The sequence below is a fragment of the Adiantum capillus-veneris genome, chromosome 17 (assembly GCF_014529385.1).
Source record: "Adiantum capillus-veneris isolate H3 chromosome 17, ASM1452938v2, whole genome shotgun sequence".
Classification (NCBI taxonomy): domain Eukaryota; kingdom Viridiplantae; phylum Streptophyta; class Polypodiopsida; order Polypodiales; family Pteridaceae; genus Adiantum; species Adiantum capillus-veneris.
The window spans coordinates 119,629,763-119,637,607 of record NC_140947.1 but is presented as its reverse complement, the minus strand read 5'-3'; positions in this window follow the sequence as shown (position 1 = coordinate 119,637,607).

Genomic DNA, 7,845 nt, shown 5'->3' with positions numbered 1-7,845 from the left:
ATCCTTTGGAAACTTAGAACGTTGCATCTTACCCAAAATACAGCCTTCACAAACATGTTTGACAGGTAGAGATCCTAGAATGACCAGTAATTTTTGGAAAGGTCTCTTTGAAAATCCAGGTACAAGATTGAATTTCTCTTTGGCCTATCACCCACAAACGGATGGCCAAAGTGAGATAGCCAATCTTACGATTCTTGATCTACTAAAGACTTATGTTACAGAAGTACATCAACACTCTAAATGGGAAAAATATTTACCTCTTGTAGAGTATGCGTATAATAATATTGTCCATACTTCTACAAAAAAAGAACCTTTTGAAATCATAGAGGAAAGACCTAAAAGTCCCTTGCTACTTAAAGTACATGGGAAGATCTTTGCTGTCGATGAGTATAGCCGTGACCTACAAGAATCTTTTCAAAAGATTAAGGAGGCTATATCCATTTCTCAATAAAGACAAAAAGCTACTACCGACAAGCACAGAAGGGCCTTAACATTCAAAGAAAATGATTAGGTCTTACTTAAGTTTCCAAGGCTCGATTGAGACAAACAACAAGCAAAAATCCTATGGGCCATCAAAAGTATTATGCTAAACTAGGAAAAAGATTATATGGTCCTTTTTAAATCTTGAAGCAAATCATTGAGATGGCTTATCAACTTAAGTTGCTTAACCATTGCCTCATACACAATGCTTTTCATGTGAGCCTACTTAAACCCTACAAAGCTTCAGCATGAAGATAAGGTACTACGACATGGTAAGATTATCCGACGATATCTTAATAAGTTCAAAAATTGTCCTTTTGAAGATGCTAGATGGATGCAAGGAACAGAGCTTAAGGATAGTATGAACCTTGTCAATGCTTACAATGCTACGTTAGAGTAAGAAAATGTACAAGTTTCTTTTAAATGATCAATGTTTTTGTTTTATAAGACTAATGCTCTTTTTATTGTGCACAAATTCAAATAGTATGCATGCTTTCAATCATGTTGTGATGACGACGTCTTTCAAACACCAAGTATAATTTGTCACTCTACTTTGGGAGAAAGAAATGGACTAAAGAGCAGACATGCTTGCGGCAGCTACGTCTCCCAAGCACCAAATGGATTAGCCATCCATCTTGGAATGATGTGGTAGGGTAAAAAGGGATCCTCTACCCGCTAAGAAACATTGACTAATGACTAAGGCTTTATCTCTTCTACCTCATAGTCGAGGACGATTATGATTTCAAGAGAGAGGTAATGGCATAAAATCTAATATCTAACGAACCCAAATGATTTTCTCATATTGAACTGATCATTTAATATGAGATAATAAACGAGAACAAGGATTAGAATATAGATATGTGCTTATGGGTCTATCTCAACACGGGGTCAAAGGTAAAGGGGCCCAAATGAGAGATGATTTGTCAAAGAGAAAGGCTAGTTAATGGAGCTTAAATACCTTAGGTTTAGCTTCATTAAAGATCTCCAATGGTTATTGTTAAAAGTCCTTCGACCTTAGGCAAACCAGGGCTGAGCTTGAGGTGGGAACCCGACCCAAGCTTGAGGTGCTTGTCGTGCTTGCCATGCTTGATGAGTAAGGTGCTTGAGAAGCTTCCCATGCATGGAGAGATAAGGTTCTTGAGGGGCTTGAGTCAAAAAGAGACCCTACAAAGGAGGAGAAAAGCCCCAAAGTTAGGGGAATCTTTAACTTAACCTCCCACTCACACAAAGGGCACGCCCTTTCTCAAGGGGCACATGGACACATGTCACGCTCTCCCTATGCTTAGCCACATGGTGTGCTTGAATCCTATTGGCTAGGCTAAAGAGGGGTCCAATAAGCTTTTAGTTCAATTCAACAAAATCTAGATATTTTCAATCTCTCTCTCTCAAAGGGGTAAGGAGGACACTTGTCCAAAGACTACCCATGTTGATTGAAATGCATTGTGCATGTAATTGGCTAGGCTTAGAGGGGTCCAATGAGCTTCAAGCTTAAGCTACAAGGAGGGGTCGACCAAGGCAAGCAAGGGGTGTGCTTGGGGGTATACACCCTCTCACACAATCATTTTTCACACATTCTCAATTGGTGAAAGTGCAAGAACTCCATCTCCTTCTCCAAGCTTGTTGAGAACTTGAGAGCCTACACCAACACTCTTGGCTATGGAATGCAAATTGAACCAAGGGCCATGCTTCAATGCTTAATCTTGCCATCTTCTCCATCTTCATTACTATGCTATTATGTTATGCTAAGCAAGAAGAGTGATGATAAGTGAGGAACTATTTCTTTTTCCTATGAATGTTTCTTCTTCCTCTTCCCCTTATTCCCCGCTAGCTCTCTCCACCTTGAAGGTGTCTGAGGCCTTGGGACTGAGGTTGAGGATGGTTAATTCTTTTTACAAAATCTATGTTGTGCTTGTGATGCATGAAGCTTCCCATCTTCATTGCATCACCTAGGTCACAAGGAACACAAAGATTGTATTGTACCAAGTCTCTCTTTATGGGAGAATCTATAATACAAAAGCCTATCCGAGGGAGGACCGGCTCCACATAAATCCAGTCCTCAACTGTTGTCAAGTTCTCTAATTCTCTCTCTTGCAAAATTATTGTTCATGCCAAGTTAATAAAGTATAATGGTTATGTTGCTACTACTAATTAAGTTCACCCTCTATGTTCTCAAAGTAGTCTCACAAAAATGCTCTCTTTGATTCTCCTAATGTTTCTATTCTCAAAGTTCATAGGCCATTTCCATTACAAAGTTTAACTGCGAAGTAGTAGCCTCCTCTTCTCCTTTTCTTGGAGGTTTATGTCATGGCGACAATAATTCTGCTTCAAAGATGTAACAAAACACACAAACAAGGTGCAAAAATGAATAAGTGGCTTCCAAAGGCCTCAAAACTCTCTTTATAGGTGGTCCGGGTTGCTCATGAGTCCATTTTCTCATCATCACCAAGATCTGCAAGGAGCCCACCATGTTCACTCAAAATGGGGGGGGGGGGGGGGGGGGGGGAGAGAGAGAGAGAGAGAGAGAGAGAGAGAGAGAGACCCTTAGGGTGAATACTTACTAAACATTATTACCATGTATGTATGTTAACACAAAGAAAAGAATCCACATCCCCTAAATTCTACCAAGTGTTTTCGACTAAGTCTCAAGGTTGGGCGTTCAACATTTGATATTTTCGGTGCACACAATGTTTTGTGTGTAGCTGTATTAAATCTTACTTAATAAGACATAATTGAACTTTTACATTCAAAAGACAACTGGCCAAGGATCAATGAACTGATTTGTACAAAAATAACTCAGTATCAGAATTATCTAAGTACAATGATTGTAAGAAAGAGATCCTCTTTGAATGTGGTAGGTAGTAAAAAAACTTCCCCGTTTTTCAATGGATATTTCATAACAGTAATGTTGCTTGCCAAAGAAAAGAAACCCTCCAAGATAAGATAGAGTCCTTACCTGCATCCATCCAAACAAGACAACAATTCAGTTAGCCTTGGATGTGTTTTACAGGTATCAATGGACCATATCAGTTGTTATCCATGTCCATCTTATAGGATTTAATTACTTTAGACAAGCTAGGTTATTTAGTAGTCTCTTTTTTTTATAAATGAGTGATATATTTTACTTTTTAATGTGAGTGGTGAAGTTCATCAAGAGTCAAAAAAAATTCGAGATCGATAGCTCGGTAGCTATGCTTATGCCCAAAAATAGCAACCATATACTTACCTTCAGACTTAGTAATCCCATGGTATTGGTATCCCTTTATTCAAACATAGGTCATGTCTGACCTTTTCTAGCACATGGAATCCCAATTTTTTGAATCATAGCTTGGAAGCTATGCCAAAGCTAAAAATACCATCCATATACTTACCTTTATAATGCCAATGATATCCACAAGTCATTATCCATTTTACAAGAACGACAGTGTCCGGCCCTTGACTGAGTGAGATACCTTACTTGTTTATCAACCAGAGGTACTAGATGCAATGAGTACCACCCCAACCATTTGTTTTTATATGAAATTACAAGCGCCAAGCTATACTTAAGCTCAGGAATTTATCACGCCAAGTTAACACAAGTAGTTTTTAACATATAACTTCCAATCCTGCACGTCATGCAATATGTCAAAAAAATGTAAACTAACGCCCTGTAATGGTTAAGAACCGCACCCCAATCATTCAGTATGCGCACATACGTCACTTTTACAACCAGTAGCGAACCACTTGCAGAGCCAACAACAACCAGTAGCTATAAACCAGCGACTGCTCGAGAAAGAGCCAGTACAACACTCAGTAGCAAGAAACAGTCGGTAGCAAAAAATTCTAATACCAATGTATGTCAAATCATTCCAGCCAGTCATTATTTTTTACTAGCCTAAGAGGTGCCAACCACACACAGTATGAACAGCCGACATACCCTGACAGTTTACCAAAGACGTGAAAAAACCAATTCAAGGTCAGGAGCACCTCGCATTTGCATTATCATGATGTTATATCATACCATGTTAGCCCATAGCAGATGGGGGTGTACCATGCCCTAGTTACCATACTAAGCAAACACCATTACCTCATGTGTTTATCTCCATTAGTACAGCCATAGGAAAGGCCAAAAAATCGTTGTTTTTTATGCACAAGCAGTCCCAAGGCTTACCATAATGTCCCATTCTATGCATATGAAGTTTTAAGGCAATGCTAAAACATGCCTCGGCCTAGTAATTTCATTCAAAAAAACCAGTTAATGAGTGTGTATATCAACAAGCTCCCGATTGAAGCCAACCATGCCATAATTCATAACCAGGTGCCTTACCACAAAAAATCCATAACAAAAAACTCATGCCCAGGTAACCCAATATGGCCATTTGTATAGTTTAACATCACTCCCTTAGGTGTTTATCCCCATAGTAAAATGCCTTGCTCCAATATTTAAGAGCCACAGCGAATGTCTGTCGAAAAAAACCAGGCTTCCTCAAGCTACCCTTATTGCAAAACAAACACTAAACGGTGCCAACCACACATAGTACGAAGAAAAAACACACCCTGATAGTTTACTAAAAGATGCGGCAGAAAACCAGTCCAGGGTCATGAGCACCTCTCCTTTGTATTACCATGATGTTTATATCATACCATTTCAGCCCATAGCAGATGGGGGTGTGGCATGCCCATATTTACTAAACAAACTGTAACAAGACTTGATTTCGAGGTGTTTTAGTAATAAATTTTGTTTTCTAGGAAGTTTTTTGTCATTTTAAAGTTAGTCCACTGTGTAGAAGGATGTGTGGATTGTTTTCGTCCGATAAAATTTTTTGATCCGGAAGGCACTTTCTGGGGCATTTTTGAAGGCGTTAACGTGGGATTTTGAAAAAGTGATGTATGAAGCGATTGAAGCCTGCGTTATAAGGAACAACTTTGGTTCTTTGAGTCTTTAGAGATTTTGATGTTTTGATGCTCGTTGAAGGCCAAAGATTAAGAAAAAAAGTTGGATTTGCTGTTTTTGCATCGTTTTTGTAGAAAATGCTGTTTTGCAGGTTGATTTTCAGCAAATCGGAGCAGGCTATGGAAATTTTCCATCACATAGCCGTCGAAGAGCGCAGCGAGGGCAACAAGATTGTATGAGACGGACTTGGGCTGTTTTGGCTCCGTTTAGGAGTTATGTTCAGTTGAAGACAGCTGAAAATTTGTGGACTTAATAAATTTATAATTTAAAAAAAAAAAAAAAAAAACTAACCTCTACGGATCGCTTCGCGATCACGTTTTTTTTTACCTTGTTCTCGCAGGTATATTGGCGCGCAAGTCGAGTCGACCGAGCGCCAAAAATAGAAAAGCGGCTATTTTAAGAGGTCGCAGGCTTTTTGGAGGAGAATAGAAGGACGGGTGGTGCGTTTTGGGGGGGATTCACCATTCTCTCTTCTGCGAGTGCGAGTGCGAGTGCGAGTGCGAGTGAGAGTGCGAGTGCGAGTGCGAGTGCGAGTGAGACGCTGCATGCAAGCGAATTGAAGCTCGGGGGTGGTCGGGAGGTTCGAGCTCCGTACAACGGAGTGCGCCCATATATTTTGCTCCTCTGTTGTATCAAATCTCTACAAAGATTCATCAATACAAAGATCTCTTTCTCTATCTTTTGCTATCGATCTCTATTATTCGGTTCCCGTGACAATTGGTATCAGAGCAAGCGGTTGATTCTGGACATGGACGGATACGAGAAGAAGATAAAGGAGCAAGAATACCTGATTCGACGACTACGAGAGGATCTGGAAATTTCAAATCAGGAGCGTGCTGAGGCTCTGCGAGGCAAAGCAACACGAGACCCTGATATCTATGTGGAAATTAATGGTGAACAGGAAGACAGAAACCATGCTATTCCACCAGGAAACAATAATCAACGAGTGGGCGCTGGGGCACCGGGCGGTGGAGATGGTGGTGATGATGGAGATGATGATGATGGGAACGGTGGTGATGGACGTCGCGGTCGTCCACACGAAAGAGAGCGGAATGACGGCGAAGCGGAAACTAAGGAAAGGAGAGGACGAAGAAGGGAACGTGATGAAGAAGATGCAGATGAAGATTCTGAAAGGGCAGCTTTGCAGCAAGTCTTCAAGAAGGCAAAGATTAACGAGTTTAATGGCATCGAGAAAACTGGTGAAGATCTCGAAGCATGGATTGAAGAGTTAGAAGATTATTTTGCATTGAAGAAGTTCTCTGAAGAGGCAAAAGCAAAGGTTGCAGTTGTTCACCTTCGACAAACCGCAAAGATTTGGTGGAAAGCATACCTTAAACAACGAACAAAGGTTACTCCAATCACTTGGGAGGAATTTAAAATGCAAGCGTATAAAAGGTACTGTTCTCCACACTATGAGATGGATAAAAAGATGGAGTTTTACAAGTTTCAGCAGCAACCTGAGGACGAGCCAAGTCTTACTGTACATGAGTATAAGGAGAAGTTTTTGCGACTTCACAAGTATGCACCGGAAGTAGAAGGAGAGGCGTTGACAAACAAATTTATCGAAGGACTGCGTAAAGATCTGTATTATCAAGTAAAGGGTGCAGGGGCTACCGATTTTCTAGATGCTATTGCGAAGGCCGAAAATTATGAGAAGAAGGTGAAGTATGAGAGCCGCAACCCTACTCCAAGCAGAATTATACCTACCGGGCATAGAATGCAGAATAGGCCTTTTCAGACAAACACTGAGTTTCTCCGAAGGAATTTTACAAATAATCAGAGAAGACCACCCAATAATTTTTCAAATCAGAATCAGAATTTCAATCGAAATCAGAGTACAAATCAGAATGCTGTAACCAACCGCAATCAAAATTTGGGACAGAATACTGTAAACAACCGCAATCAAAATTTGGGTCAAAATGATGCAAATCAGAATCAAAGAAGACGACAACCGCTGCGGTGGCAACATGATCCTGCTTTTCTAGAACGAGCAAGGAGATTTGGGTTATGTTTTCGTTGCGGTGAGCAAGGTCACAAGACGTTCGAATGCCCAAATAAGGAGATCGATCAGGCTGTTCTTGCACGAATGGAAGCCAATATGAATGCGATGGACACCACGATTGGGGAAGCGAGCCAGGAAGGTAAGTGCTCTGAAATTCCTATGAAATGCATGACAACGTCTGTCCATCATTTAAGGGCATCCGTTATAAGAATTCGGGGTAAGATAGGAACTGAAATTGTGAATTTTCTCATTGATTCGGGTAGTACGCATTGTTTTATGTCTAACAAGCTTGCGCAGACTTTGAAATTGAATTCTGATTCCCAGATTAGGAGACCTGTAGAATTGGCCAATGGGAAGAAACATTATACACAGGGTCATATTCAAAACTTACCTTTTTTGCTGAACAAAGAGAAACATTCGGGAGAATTTTATG